Genomic DNA, 16,627 nt, shown 5'->3' with positions numbered 1-16,627 from the left:
AGAGACCTATTTACCTCAGTTTTTTTAACCCAATATATCATGTCTGATTTTCAACAAGAAGTGGTAAGGCATGCTAAAAGGCAAAACACAGTTTAAAGAGACAAAGCAAGCATTGGAACTGAAATTGCTGAATTCCAACTCACTATGGTAGAGATTTATAATTACCAGACAAGAAAATTGAAATAATTTTGATTAATACTCTATGGTTCTGATGGAAAAGGTATATACTACAGAGCAGCTGGCTAATGTAAGCAGAAATATGGAAACCATAAGAAAGAATCAAAAAGGAATGTGAGAATTAAAAAACACTATAACACTAATTAAAAGTGCCTTTGAAGGGGTCATCTGTAGACTGGACACAGCTGAGAAAAGACTTGGTAAATTGCAGATACATCCATCAAAACTTCACAAAGATTTAATTTGTGAAAGATAAAGTCTTTCATTCATTTTATGAGTGAAAAAAAAGGGCACAGAACATCCAAGAACTGTGGGACAATTACAAAAGATACAACATGTACATATTGGGAATACCAGAGGAGAAACCAGTGAAAAAAAAAACAGCAGAAGAAATATTTGAATACTAATGGCTGAGTAATTTCTAAAATTAAGATATATACTAAACCTTAGATCCAGAAATCTTAGCAAAAAAGAAAAAGAGTAAATACTACAAAACCTACAACCAAGAATATCATATTCAAACAACAGAAAGTAAAATTTCAAAATAGTGAAAATCTTGAAGGAAGCAAGAGGATGGGGGTAACTTACATATAAAGGAACAAAGTTAAAATTATAGAATCCATGTAAACAAGAAAAATGGAGTGAAACATTTAAAGTGTTGAAATGAAAAAGAAAAACCCTCACCAACCTAGAATTCTGTATCCTGCAAAATTATCCTTCAAAAGTAGAGAAGAATAACTAAAGATGTTCTCAAAAAAAAAAAAAATATTCAGGGAACATCTCGACAAGACCTGCCTTGAAAGAAATGTTAAGATAGTTATTTAGAGAAAAGGAAAATGATATAGGGCAGAAATCCAGTCCTGCATAATCAAAGAAAAACTGCCACAAAAGAAATAAAGGAAGCAAATTTAAATTTTAAATTTTTCTTATTTTTAATTGATCTAACAGATGGCAGCTTGTTCACAACAATTGCAGCAGTGTATTCAGTAACTGTCATTTATAGATAGGTGAAATAATTGGCAACAGGTTATAAGAGACAGAAGAGAGGAAATGGAAAGACTGTCGTACAAAATACCTATATTAGTCATGAAGTAGTAAAGTGTTATTTGAAAGTGGACTTGGGTTCATTGTAAATTTATATTGAAAACCCTAGTGAAATCACTAAATTTATTAAAATTTATAATTGATATGCTGAGATAGAGAGAAAATGGAATTATATAAAATGTTCAATGAAAATCAGAGAAAAGTGGAAGACAAGAAAAGAAACAATAAGAACAAATGATTGAAAATAGTTACAAATATGGTAGATATTAAGACAACTATATCAATGCTCATTTAAAATGTGAGTGATCTAAAAATACCAATTAAAAGAAAGATGGTGAGAGTGAATTGAAAAAAAAAAAAAAACAAGTACCAATTCTATGTTGTCTACAAGTAACCAACTTTAAATAACAAAAATAGTATTATATTAAAAGTAAAGGGATAGAGAAAGATGTACTACTATGCTAAAGCTAATCAAAATTGGAGCAGCTACATTAATTTCACCCAGAGCAAATATCAGAGCAAAGAAATTTATCTGGGATAAAGAGAGGCATTACATAATGATAAAAGGGTGAATTCTCCAAGAAGAATATAATATATATAAATGTGTATATATCTAACAACAGAGAGTATGTATTTTAATACATTGGATAAAACCTAATAGGCTTACAAGAAGTAGAAAAATTCATTATTATAGTTGGAGACTTCAATACCACTCTAAAATAATCAACAGATCTGGGGGGCAACTATATGACAGTGTAGTTGAACAGAACAGCACCGTCAATCAACTGAATCTAGTTGACATTTATAAAATATTTCATCCAACAACAGCAGAATATGTATTTTTCTCAAGCACACGTGGAACATTTACCAAGATAAACCACGTTCTGGGCCATAAAACATACTATTACATATTTAAGAGAATAGAAATAATAGAAAGTAGTCTCTCAGACCACAATAGAATTAAATTGAAAATCAATAACAGAAAGATAGCTGGAAAAATAGTAAAGTACTTGGAAATTAAACAATACACTTCTAAATAACGCACGGTTCAAACAGGTGTCAAGAGAAAATTTAAAATATCTTGAACCAAATGAAAATGAAAATACAACTTACCAAAATGTGTGGAGGCAGCAAAGACAATGGTCGAAAGGGAATTTATAGTATTGAATGCACATGGTAGAAAAGGAGAAAGATCAAAGTCAATAACCAAAGCTTCCACTTAGGAAACTAGCAAAAGAAGAGCCAATTTGATCTAAAGTAAGAAGAGAAGGAAAAAAAAAATGAGAGCAGAAATCAATGAAATTAAAATAAGAAGATCTGTGGGGAAAATCAATGAAAACAAAACCCAGTTCTTTGCAAATATCAATAAAATTGATAAACAGCTAGCCAGGCTAGTGAAGAAAAACAAAAGAGAGAGAGAGAGAAGAAAAAAAAAAAAAAACTCAAATGATTGATATCAGAAATGTAAGAGAGGCCAACACTACTGATCCCATGGACATTAAGAGGATAATGAAATTCTATTATTAACAACTCTATGCCCACAAATGTGATAACTGAGATGAACCAATTCTTTGAATGACACAAATCCACCAAAACTCACACAAGGGGAAATAGATAACCTGAATAGGCCTATATCTAGTTAAGAAATTGAATCAAGAATGAACAATGGAAAATGCAGAGAAATGCAAATAAAAACACAATGAGATATCATCTCACACCTGTTAGAATGGCTATTATTTTTTTAAAAAGCAAGAAATAACAAATGTTATTCCACAAAGATGGAGAGAAAAGGAAACCTTGTGCACCACTGATGGAAATGTAAATTGGTATAACCACCATGAAAGACAGTATGGAGGCTTCTCAAAAAATTGGAGATAGAACTACCATATGATCCAGTAGTTCCACTTCTGGGTATTTATCTGAAGGAAATGAAATCATTATCTCAAAAAGGTGTCTGCTCCTCCATGTTTATTGCTACATTAATTACATTAGCAAAGACATAGAAACACCTAAGTGTTCATTGATACATGAATGAGTGGATAATAAAAATGCGGTATATATATTTGTGTGATAGCTATGTCTACATTTATCTAAAAGAAGGAAATGCTGCTATTTCTAACAACGTGGATGGACTTTGAGGACATTATGGTAAGTGGAAAAAGTGAGACCAAGAAAGACAAATACTATATGATTTCACTTATATGTGGAATCTAACAAACCAAACCAAACTCACACTCATAAATACAGATTGGTGGTTGCCAGAGGCAGGGGGTAGGGAGTGGCCAGTGAAATGGGTGATGGTAGCAGAAAAAAACAAGACAACAACAAAAACAACAACAAAAAACAGAAAGATGTGAATAACCTTCCCCAAATAGAAAGCACCTGACCCAAATGGTATTTTTGGTCAATTCTACCAGACATTTATGCCTTTTTAAAAAAACAAACAAACAATAATCTTGTCCAGAAAAATAGAATTAAAGGGAACATTTCCTATCACTTTTCATGAGGTCAGCATTACCCTAATACCAAAACCAGGCAGAGACAGTATAAGAACCCAAACTATAAACAAATATCTCTCATGAACATAGATGCAAAAATTCTCAGCATGGTATTAGCAAATTGAATCCATCAATCTCTAAAAAGCACTATAGAGCATGACCAAGTGAGAATTATCCCAGGTACCCGGGTACACAAGGCTAGTTTAACATACAAAACTCAAATTGTGTAATACATAACATCATTAGGCTAAAGAAGAAACAGATGATCATAACAATAGATGCAGAAAAAATACTGAATAAAATCCAATTCATCCAATCCTGAATCCATTTTATTCATGATAAAATTTCTCAGTAAGATAGGAATGAAGGGAAACTTCCACCACTGATGCACATCCACAGAAAACTTGTAGCTAACAATATATTTAATATGTATAAGTTTTTGCTGTAATATCAGAAACAAGGAAAGATGTCCCCTCTAACCAACCCTATTTAATCCTATTTAACACTGTACTAGAAATCCTAGCTAATGCAATGAGACAAGGAAAGGAAATAAAAGGTATACAATTGGGAAGGAATAAATGAAACTGTATTCTTTTGAAGCTGGTATTATAGTTTATGTAGAAAATCCCAAAGAATCCATGAAAAATAAAACCTCTTGGAAATAAGAAATAATTATAGCAAGTACATGGTAATATAAAAAAAGTCAATCACTTTCCTATGTGCCACCAATGAACAATTGGAATTTTAATTTATAAATTCAACATCATTTACATTGGCACCAGAAACATAGAGAAATAACTATTTCAAACTTAAGAACAGCAACTATATATATATATATAATACATAATAAATATATAAATTGTATATAGTATAAAAATGTAAATAATATATATACAAAAATATATGAAGAAAATGACACAACAGTAATAAAAGAAATCATAGATCTAAATAAGTGGAAAGATATTCCATGTTTATGGATAAGAAAACTCAATATTGTTGAGCTGTCAGATTTTCCCAACTTGATCTTAGATTCAATTCAATCCCAGTCAAATCTGAATGACCCTACTACCCAATCTCAAGACTTACTATAGAGATACAATAATCAAGCAGTGTGGTATTATCAAGAGTAGACAAATAGATCAGTGGAATAGTGTAGAAATCCAAGAAATAGATCCGCACAAATATAGTCAACTGATCTTTGACAAAGGAGCAGATATAATTACATGCAGAAACTATAGTTTTTCAACCAATGGTTCTAGGATAACTGGACAATTCACATGCAACAAGATGAATCTAAACATAGACATTATACCTTTCACAGAAATTAAATAAAAATGGATCATGGTTCTAAATATAAAATGCAAATATATGCCTCCTAAAAATAATACAGGAGAAATCTACGTGACCTTGGGTTTGTCAATGACGTTTTGGATGTAACACCAAAAACATAATCCATGAAGGAAAAATTAATAAGGTGGACTTGACTTAAAAGTAAAAAGGCTTTCTTTATGAAAGTCATTGTTAAGAAATGAAAAAAGGAAATCACAGACTGGGAGAAAATATACGAAGAGCTCTTAAAACCTAAGAAGAAAACACACAGCTCAACTTTGAAATTGAGTAAAAGGTCTAAATAGACTTCAAGAAAGATTATACAAATGGCAAATAATACAAAAAGACGCTCAACAGTATATATTATTAGGGAATTGCAAATTAAAATAACTAGATGTTATTATGTACCTATTAGAATAGCTAAAATCTAAAACACTGACAACATCAAATGATGGCAGGAATGTCAATGCATAGGAACTTTCCTTTATTGCCCCTGAAAATGCAAAATGGTGCAGACACTCTGGAAAATGGTCTGGCAGTTCCTTTCAAAGCTAATCGTATTTTTAATGTGTGATCCAGTAATTGCACTTCTAGACATTGACCCAAATGAATTAAAAATTTACATCCACAGGGAAATCTGCATGTGAATGTTTACAGCAGCTGTATTCATAATTGACAAAATCCAGAAGAGCCAAGATGTCTTTCAAAAAGTCATTGGATCAACAAACTGTGGTACATTGATGCAGTGGAATAATATTCAGCAATAAAAAGAACTACCGAGCAGTGAAAGACTGGAAGGAATCTTTATATTACTAAGTGGAAGAAGTCAATCTGCAAAGGTTATTTACTGTGTGACTCTAAGTAAATGACATTTTGGAAAAGGTAGTTGCCCGCGGTTGGGGGCTGGGGGGGAGGGATTAGAAATTGAAGCACAATAATTGAAATTGTTCTGTGTGATACCTTAATGGTGGATACACGACATTATGCATTTGTCAAAACCCACAAAGCTCTACAGCACAAAAGGCGAACTCTGATATAAACTATGGACTTCAGTTAATAATAAACAATGCAAGATGTTAATAATAGAGAAAACTGTTTTGGGGGATGAGGAGAAAGGGAAGCACCTACCTTCTTTGCCCATCATTTGCACTTTGCCCTCTTTTCTTATCATTGCCCATATATTTAAATAAGAATCACAATCCCTTTACCGATGACCTCTGTATTATTGGGCTGAATTTCCTCTTAAAGAGGGAGATCTTTGAAAGAGAGTGTTCCTTCTGTATCATCCTTCTGGTGGATAAGATTTCCTCCTGCTGTTTGTGATATTCTCTCCATCAGAAACTCACAACAAGAGAATTGTAAATTGCTGGGTAGATGCTCAATCCAATGTAGGTCTGTTATGTGTCATGCATTGTGTGCTGGCAGCCTGTAAATATTTAATAGCAGTAGGTACCAGACACCATGTGAAACCACAGAGAAGTGGCCTGATAAGAATACATAGGGCAACAAGTACCAGGGCATTTAACTGGGAAATGAAGAACATTGTGATGAAGTCAACATTTCTAGAGCTGCTCTACTTCCCTTTCTGCTTAGAATAACCAATCACAGTATGGCCAAGTTCCAAGCAAAGTATAAGTAAAGAAACTCAACAAATGAGTATTAGCAAAGCAATGCTGTTAGTAAAGAAGAGTGAATACTCACCATTTGTTTTTTGGCTCATGGGGTTGCCTTTAAAAGGAAGTCTTGGCTTGAAGAATTGGATCCAATTTCCAGAGCTTGAAAATATATACCAGACACAGCACACCCGTGAGTCTGTCAAAAGGAATTAGAGCCCCCCTAAATTGGGAAAAGGCACTTCTCTTGGTGGCAGGAAGACTTATCTTGCTAGTGGCATGTCAATGCTCCACACACCACGGTCTTTCACATTCTACAGATGAAAGACATTATCCCACCCAGGAAGATAGCAGTTATTCCCCCAAATGAATCAGAGGATGTCATACTCATATGGACACCATTTGTGGAGTGTTTATATGAAAACTATGAAATTTAATAGGCTAGAGAAAATAATAAAAAAAAACTTTTAAAAAGACAAATAGGGGAAAAAAATTACAAAAGGTTTACTGTTGCCTCCAAGATCTGTCTTAGGAATATCATTATTTCTCAAATTGTGTTCCTAGGAACACCAGGATGGAAAAGAGGGTTTTAGAAGAAAATATTCTGTGGTCCAATTACCTCAAAATAGTCTGTATTCTACAGTCCCTGGTGAATGACAGTAAGGATTGAAAATCCTGGACTAAAATTTTAAAAATCTCTTGTTTTATTTTGGTTTATACTGGCTTTTCCCAAATGTGTATGAACATATGGTCGTTTTATTTAGAATTTCTATTAAATTCATTATAGTCTAGTACTTAGTAATGTTATTTTTTCCCTCTACCTATCAACTTTGTTAATCTTTTACCTGAGTCAGTCAAGTGACTCAAAGTTGACAATACCTGCCCCTCATGATAGGACAGGCCAAGAAATTTCAAGGGTATGAATGTGTTTCGCGAGAACTAGAATGTTTGTGCAAATACATCTCAGGTGCTACGGGGCTGAGGCTTTGCAGAAGTGAGCATGACCTGGTCGTCAAGGCTAATTAGTTGAATGAATCTATTTGGTTGCCACTGTTAGGCTTTCCTACACTATGAGATTTAGCTTTCCTCCCCCTGAACAAAATGCAGAGCAGATTTTCAACAATTAACTTGTCGGTCCAACAAATGTTTATCAACTTTGTGTAGTTAGAATCCTTCCTGTGATGAGTGATGGAAAGTCTAACTCAGATTGACTTTATCAGAAAGGTCTTCTGATTGAGAGTGAGATCGGTTCACAAAAATCAAGGTTTACTATTGGGAGAGATTGTTTGAATACTAAACAACTGAAGACAAGTCCATTTAAAAAAAGACATTCAGAGCAAATGCCAACTATAAGCACCACTCTAAATAAAAATGAAAAGTGTATATTTATTGAGAGCTTAATTTACTCAAAGCCAAGTCCAAAGAGCTTTATGCGTATTTATTCATTAAAGCCCTGACAAGTACTATGTGATAGATACTGTTAGTATCACCATGTTACAAAAAAAGGGAACAAAGAATGAAGTTAGAAATTGACCAAGTTTGCCTCGTTAGCAAATAGGTAACTTGGTTCCAGAGCTTTTCAGTCACTGGGCTATAGTGACTGGCAATAATTTTAGTAAATGCGGGGGGACATGAAAATGAACAAATGGGATGTCTCATTAGAAAAACCTTTTTGCTAGTAGGGTACAAAAAAATGTAAGTTAGAAACACAACTAAGTGTGCTCATTTCTTTAAGAAAAGACAAATAGGTAAAGTGCTAGGAGGACTGGGAAGGGGGAGTATTCCCTACACCTGGGGTGGAAACTATGCAAAATGGGAAAGAGGAGATGAGAGTGTGCTGGCTCCAAGATACACATGGCATTCTGTAGGGGTAGAAATCAAAGAATATTCCAGGCAGTGTATGTGAGGGAAGAGGATGTGTTTTTCTAACGACTACCCAGAATTATTCATAATTTTCAAAAATGTCTTTCTTGAGCATCTAGTAAGTATCATGCATACTTGTAAGGACTTAGGGTGCCTCCATAAACAAAACGAGCAAAGATCCCCATCCTCGTGGAGTGCACGGGGATGCTACTTACGCTTCAGGGATAGGATGGAGCAGCCTGTCTCTCCATGTCTTTCCAGGCAGGCTGGAATGGCTCTCTTATCAAAGATAGCTAGCTCTGCAATGTTCTGCATTTTGCTAGATTCACCAAAGAAGAGAAAGGGTAACTTTGATCTCCGCTGTTGCCACTTGCAGGTTGAAACCCCCCCAAAACAACAACAACAACAACAACAACAACAACAACAACAACACAATCCAGAAGGCCCTAAAAGAGGCAGAGGCCAAAATCCCCCTCCCTCAGCTGAGCATGTTGGCCCAGGCTGATAGAAGCATGCATGGAGCAGACTGCCATGGCTGTGAGTGTGTGTGGTGTGCTCTTGCACACACGTGCCTTGTGTGTGTGTGGTTGCACATGTGTTGGATGTGGCATTCCTGGGAAGGGAGAGCAACGGGGCTCCGTTTCTCAGGGAGGGCTCGGAGTCCAAAACTTGGAGAGGCGAGCTGGGCATTAATCATTCAGGGAAGAGCATGGCATTTTAGTTTTCAGTTAATGACAAACTTTATTAGAGGAAAAAGAAAGAAGCAGATGCATCTTGTTCTGTCCCGTAGTTTCTCATGAGGCGGGCAGAGTTCAGTGAAAGGCTGGAGGAGGGAAGTACAGACAGCCCTTTTCCCAGGGATAATTGAAGTGCTCTGCACTGTTTTATTAGGAAAAAAAAAAAAAATCTTCCCTCCCAACTGGCACTCTCAAAGCTGTGTACCAAAAATTTCCAAAGAAAAGTCACACTACCTGATGTGAGTTTTAAAGATAATTATTTTTGTCATCTCTTCTGGAATTGGAGATCTGGGATTTGATTCAAAACTTGAGTCTCAAAAAAACAACAAAAAAAACCAAACACTCTATCTATTGGCTTGTTCTCTCTGAACCCTGAATTGTTACACTTTGTGCTCTTTCTTTTAAAACAATCCCCACCCAGTACACAGTAATCTCATCATTCATTCATTCATTCAGCAAGTTTGTTTTTTAGCCCTTGCTGTTGCCAGGCACTGGGCTGGGCAACAAAGCTATAGGATAATGGGATAGAATTTGTCCTTGTGCTTGTGGAGATTAGTCTAGCTCATGACTTAGTGAAGTACTTGAGAGAGTAGGGAAGAGCCCTGGAGTACTTCAAATCTAGAGTTTTCCATAGGACTGTCACATGGCAGAGACTAGCACTAACTTCCTCCTTCAAGCTTGCAATTTGGTGTGTATTCTTTCCCCATGAAGCTAGCAAAATAGTCATTTTGATGTTATTTTACCAGAACATACCATACGGGGGTAGGGAGACATAAGCACCCATAAGGACAGATGGCCCAGGCCTTACTTCTCCATTAAGGTGGCTCTGCAGCCCTGTTAGTACAGACCCAAGACTTCATATCCAGATTGCCTGATTTTAAGCCATGGCTTCATCATTTTTAACCACGTGGACCAGTGACTTAACATGTAATATGTGACAGTAAATATTATTCCTAATATTTCATCCATGTTACAGATAAGGAAACTGAGGCATAGAGAGGTTAATTCGTGTAAGGTGTGTACAGTGGTACCTAGCATATAATAATCCCTTCCTTTTGGAAGATAACCTCTAGACACTGGGAATCAATTGTTCAACAAATATTTATTGAATGTCTACTATGTGGATGTAAATCAATACAAGGCAGGGATGATCCTTGGAGCTCACCTTATTCTAATGGAAATACAAAATTATATAAAGTGCAAAAGTCACTACTTTTTAAAAATGGGCTTATTTCCTGGGTTTGGAGATGTCTCCCAATTCAGATTTCTTTCCTATTCTGATTAGAGCTACCCTGATCCCCTGGGCTTTGCACCCAATGAAGGCTCCAGTCTGAGTCTAACTAGAGAATGGGAGTGACTCTCAAGTGGTTAAGGCATAGATGATCCACTGAGGGAGTGGGGTGTTGTCATAGCAATGCAAGGTCAGTAACCAGAGGGCTTCCCTCTTTTTACCACTGAGAAACTCCTTTATTTCAACTCTTGTTGTGAGTATAGGTGACTCTAGAGTAAAAGAGATGTAAATGTGTTGTTGCTTGGACTGAAACTCCCTCTAGAGTGAGACAAAGGGAGCCTATGGGGTCCCCAGGAGACAGGACTACAGACACATTCCCTCCCTGAATGATGTACCTTCCATATAACTAAAAAATGTCATATTTCACCTCTGGAGCCCTCAGGTCATAGAATCTGTGAACTACCCTCAATGTCAGCTCCATAGAGGACATAGGGCTGGAGGCAGAGTGTCTACTGTCCATGAGCTTAAGTGACAGAGCAGGTGATTGGTAAATGTGGACAAAATGAAGGATACATTTCCATCTCTGAGCACAAGATGATTTGAGAAAACATTATAGGAAATACGGAATGCTTGATATCAGGAAACAGGATTAGATAAAGAGTAGGACATCTTCAAATATAGCTTTCTGGCTCTGAGTCCATTACCCACCCCCCCATGTCGAGTATGGATGTATGTTGTAGTGAACAGCTATCAGATTTTGAGCACCTGTCATGAGCCACACATGCCTCATACTTCATCCAATTTAACAGAAGTTGATATTTCATGTGATATAATTCTCACTGTTCCATAAACACAAAGTTACTATTATGCTCATTTCATAGATGAAGAAACTGATGCTGAGAGTAGTTTGATAACTTGCCTGAGGTCTCTGAACTAAACTGTGAGACTTGAATCCTGGTGAACTTGATTTTTTTTTTTTTTTCTTTTTGAGAGAGAGAGCACAGAGGGAGAGGGAGAAGCAGACTTCCTGCTGAGCAGTGGACACCCTCCCCGCCGCCGCCCCAATGTGGGGCTCGATCCCAGGACCCAAGGATCATGACCTGATCTGAAGGCAGACTCCTAAGCAACTGAGCCACCCAGGTGTCCCCAGGTGAGCTTGATTCTAAGGCCCAAGCTCTTAGTCACTACCTGATACTGCTCACCCAACAGAAACAAAGACAAGCTTGTGAGAGAGACCTGGTCACAAAAAGGGAGACCAGGTCTCTGATGGTGGCAGGGATTGAGCTGTAAGGGAAGCCACACAACTGAAGTGAGGAAGTGACTTGAGTAGCCCAAGCTGGGGTAGAAATGCTAGGAATAAATGGGGAAGACATGATTGAAGAGATTCCAGTCAAACATCTTACCAAAAGGCAAGGTCTGGCATCTCTGTGAGCCCAGGGCTGGGCTGGCCCCTACAGAGACGGTATCATCTCTGGTACTGCCTGCCCTCACAAGCCTACAAGCCCTTACAAAACAGTTGCAAAAAGGGCTCAGAGCAGGAGCCGGAAGACCTGAGTTCTGAGTTCTAGTCTTACCTCTGCCTCTCACTCACTGTGCCTTGGTTTCCTTACGAACCAAAGGAAGGGCCTTGACATCCTAGAATATTGTGATTCTATCACTTATCTGAATGGAGGATCAATAAAGAAATAAATAAATGCATTGCTCGAAGAATCCAATACCTCAATTGGATAATCTTCCCCAGGCTTTTCCCTATCTCCCTCAACAGCTTCCAAAACGTATGAACATGGTACAAATACCCAATAACTGGCAGGCACAGAATTGAAGCTCTCTGTGGGTTCTTTTCCTTTTTCCTATGCTCTCTTGATCCTGTAATAAACCTTGTCTTGTTAGTCAGATATGGAGGCAAAAAGAAGCTACAGGTGAAAGACCTGGTGACTGGACTTCCCACATTGGAAGAAGAGGTCATCAAGTTAGAGGTCAAAGGCCTACCCAGATGCCCTATCTTACTGCACTGAGCACTAATGGAGTTATTTAAGCAAGAGCAGGAAAGAAAGGTAGGAAAATCGAACACTGAAATTGACACGGACTAGAGTCCGAATTTAAGAAAGAGTGGGAAAAATTAGAGACGGAGACAAACCATGAGAGACTCCTAACTCCGGGAAGCAAACAAAGGGTTGCGGAAGGGGAGGTGGGCAGGGGGTTGGGGTAACTGGGTGATGGGCACTGAGGAGGGCACTTAATGGGATGAGCACTGGGTGTTATATGTTGGCGAATCGAACTTCAATAAAAACAAATAACAAAAAAAAAAAAAAAGAAAAGAAAGACAAAAGTGGAAGCCTGGATTTAATACCTAACCAACAAGGAAGGACAGTAAAAACCTTAATTTTGTTTTATTCTACAGTAGAGACATAATTCTAAATGAACAGGTTATAAATGAAAAGGCTGAGGAAGGGTAATAGGTTACTGTAGGTAAAATGTTTTGGGGCATTAAACATAGGGACAAAAAAATAAACCTCTCATGCTAGAAGTAAATGAAATCACTTTATCTTCCAAGGCTTAGCTAAGAAACTATACATGTGCTGTTCCATCATTCAACAAAACTTTACAAAACACCTATTTTGTATGAAGCCCTCTGTCAGGTACTCCACTCAAATGAAACATCGATCTGTACGAGAACAAAAGAACACAGAACAGTCCAATCAGAGACAATCAAACTGAGAGAGATGGAGAATAGTATACAGATGGTAAGATATTAGAAATCTTGAATATTCACCCTGTGTGTCAGTGGCAGTTGCTTCCAGAACAGAAAAGAAACAGGTTCATAGCAATTTCCACTGAGCTTGTTTGTTTCAAAGCCACATTCTCACTGGCTCCTTCATGCTCCAAGCTGTGGAAATTCAAATGTATTTTTCTGCTGAAATGGAAGCCTCGTGATTGGTAAGTCGGTGCTGGCTTGCCCCTGATTTCAGTGGATGTCAAAATCTGGCCATTTCAAATTCTGGTGGGCTCAGGCTGGCTCATTCTAGAGAAACAATAGGTTCGGTGCTAGGGATCTAAGACGGCTGTGGCCATAAACCAAGGTGCTTCACACAGGGAGTTACAACTGGGAACAGATGGTGAGTATTTCACCAAGTAGGGTGCAGCCCCTACTACAATCATTCTCTCCTCTCATCTCTGGCGGTGAAAAGCTGGACAGGACTCTAATGGCTGCCTAATGAGCATGATTAAAACCTGGTAATGACTCATCCTGGGAGAAAATGTTCAACCCTGCAGAAAACATTCTGCTTTATTGTCTGTGAACTTCTCACTGATGAAGCCCGGAGATTGACGGACTTTCATTGCATGGAGGGTGCGAGGTTTACAGGAAATGGAAGGTGACTTCCAACTATTTGTGGCCATGAAGCTCTTCTGAGGACAGGAGGGTCCCTACCAGGGATGTGTGATGGAGAACATTTCTCCCCTAAAGGCCCTAGCTTCTGATCTGGCAGGAGGAGCATTTGTTGAGCCTAAACAGAAATGCGTTGTTTTCTGCAGAGATTTGATTAACAACCGTGCTGTCGAGTCTTTACCGTCAGGCCAGATTATATTATAGTCATGACAAGTAGTTAATGAATTTACATTGACTAATCCATACAATGCTAAAGATTTTTCTGTCAGGATTAATATCCAAAATGTGGAGGACACTGTCTGATGTATGGCTCTGCTCCTTACACCGATGTGACCCGTGGCTGGTGTTTAATGCCCCGTGATCAGATAAGTGACAGAACAGGAGCTGGACACTGAGATTCAGGATTGTCTGGAGGATTTTGTAAACAAATGGCCAAGGGTTATCTTATTCCTCTCTGGTTGGGCTTCTTATATCTTGCTTTCTTTTCCTCTAGGAGCTGAAGCAAGCACCTTCGAGAATACCCAAAGGACTCATGGCACCTCTAGAAATGGCAGGATAGTTTTATTGCTTTTGTCTAACTACCTATCTTCTTACTGCTGCTTGCTCTGTGGTGTCTTCTCAGCATGATTCTGACCTCTGGTCTGGTCCTGGCCTTAGGTATCTGCCATCCCCTCCACACCAAACAGAACACACTCTAGACTACTCGTTTTCTTCCAGAATTCTGGCTCTCTTCTAACCATGACCTCATCAGCCCCTCTAGCTTGCCTCAGGCCTAGCCACTGTGTCTTTTCATAACTACTAAGCATATTGATGGCCATCACTTAATGGTGGCGGAAAGCCCCTGTTCTTCTTGTCTGAATGGCAAATACCAAACTATAGTGACATCAGAATCAACTGGAGAATGTGTCAAACAAAGCAATTCACCACCCTATCCAGTAGGTCTGCAATGAGTCTCATGAATCTGCATTTTTTTTTGTTGTTGTTGTTGAGTAGCACAAATGACTTTTCACGCTTGATAAAAGGGTGTTTGTGGTCCACACTTCAAAAATTAAAGATGCTTCTTGTCAGGCTGTCTCCAGTAGGTCCCTGTTCCTTGGCAGCAGTGTCTGGCAGCAGTGCCTGCACTAACAAATTTATTGACAGGGTGATGTGGGCTGATACAGTCATTGTGGGACCAACTTTCTGAGAGTAGGCTCTCTCAATACCATAAAATTCTGGACTTTCCTACAGCTTGATCTAGGCCTATACAAATCAAAACCTTTGACCTGCTCTGGCTCTCTTTACTCTCAAATTCTGGTGATGAGAGGTGATAAAAATGTATTAAAGTAACTAGATGAGAGCTCTTTCTGGAGAGAATATCTGGGGGAGTTGCCAGTGGGAAACTGGTAGGAGAGTGAAGGAGGGAGTAAGCTAATTTTCCTAGTGGCTGCAGCCTCCACACAGTCATGTGTGGCTCAGTTAGCCATAGCCCAGAGCTTACAAGAAACTTAGACAAATCCAGGGAGTTTGGGTTATACTTCTACACAATCGGAAGTTGAGGTAGGAAGTAAGAACAATAGCACTCAGATAGGGGATCAGGACCGATAGCTTGAATTAAGCCTATCAAGAGTCAAGGGGCACCTGGGTGGCTTAGTGGTTGAGTGTCTGCCTTCGGCTCAGGGCGTGATCCCGGGGTCCTGGGATCGAGTCCCGTATCAGGTTCCCCGCAGGGCGCCTGCTTCTCTCTCTGTCTATGTGTCTGCCTCTCTCTCTGTATCTCTCCTGAATAAATACGTAAAACCTTTAAAAAAATGAATCATAATTCTGATGTTTTAGAAGGGGTGCCAGCCTGTAGTGTGGGCCTGATTGTGCTGGGGTTTTACAAGCATCACTGTCTACTCTTTATAACAACTCTGTGTGGTGAGTAAATACTTCACCATTTCCCATCTGAAGAAATGCAGGTCTGGAGAATCTGGTAGCCCACTCCAGAGGACACATGCCACATTGGCAGAATGAGGATCTGAAATCAGTTCAGCCTGACTATCCCTTTGTAAAACATTGTGTTTTGAGGATATTGAAGATGTTAAAATTGTTCCAAAGCTGTGGAAGTTTTCTGTCTGAAAGTCAATGCCAGCACCTTTAACTTCTGTCTACGGTCTATGTGTTTTCTCTAGCAGAGGTTAACATAGTGTTTATCACACCTTAGTTGGGTTTTCATGAGTGACTAACACAAGACTATTGAGATATATCAGATCCCTGGACATTGTCGTGGTATTAAGTGATTATCAAAGACCAAGGTCTTATGTGTATAATGTATTTTCCAGGTAAACACCACCATTGTAACCACATAATCATGTGTATATTCATTCTTGGAGTCTCTGAAGGTTGGGGGAGATAGGCGCTGTCTGCTTCCCTCTCACATGATACAATTTGCATCTCAGTTCAAACACCTCCAACTCTGTGAAGCTCTCTTGATTTTAAGGGAAGGGAGAAGAAATGTGTGGGAAATATCAGAAAGGGAGACAGAATGTAAAGACTGCTAACTCTGGGAAACGAACTAGGGGTGTTGGAAGGGGAGGAGGGCGGGGGGTGGGAGTGAATGGGTGACGGGCACTGGGTGTTATTCTGTATGTTAGTAAATTGAACACCAATAAAAAAAAAATAAAACTGTAAAAAAAAAAAAAATTGAATTTTGCACCCATTCTCCTGTGTTCCCCATTGGCCTTTGTGAGTTCATCATCATGTTCTGCCATTTTGATTGCTTGAGT

The 16,627-nt window shown here is 38.3% G+C and overlaps 2 long non-coding RNA genes across 2 annotated transcripts in view; one reads left to right on the top strand and one right to left on the bottom strand.

The window, feature by feature from the left end:
* Positions 1–7,049, bottom strand: part of LOC140632064 (uncharacterized) — a 28,779-nt gene extending 21,730 nt beyond the window's left edge. Inside the window, exon 1 of the long non-coding RNA XR_012029577.1 lies at positions 6,750–7,049. This is a non-coding gene — a long non-coding RNA (uncharacterized lncRNA). The remainder of the gene's footprint in view (positions 1–6,749) is intronic.
* The window catches only part of LOC140632065 (uncharacterized), a 56,390-nt gene extending 39,964 nt beyond the window's left edge, over positions 1–16,426 (top strand). The window contains exons 2-4 of the long non-coding RNA XR_012029578.1: positions 11,484–11,642; positions 12,383–12,546; positions 14,374–16,426. This is a non-coding gene — a long non-coding RNA (uncharacterized lncRNA). The remainder of the gene's footprint in view (positions 1–11,483; positions 11,643–12,382; positions 12,547–14,373) is intronic.
* The last annotated feature ends 201 nt before the right edge of the window (positions 16,427–16,627 follow it).

Source organism: Canis lupus, chromosome 4 (assembly GCF_048164855.1).
Source record: "Canis lupus baileyi chromosome 4, mCanLup2.hap1, whole genome shotgun sequence".
NCBI lineage: Eukaryota > Metazoa > Chordata > Mammalia > Carnivora > Canidae > Canis > Canis lupus.
This window is presented reverse-complemented; position numbering and strand designations above follow the sequence as displayed.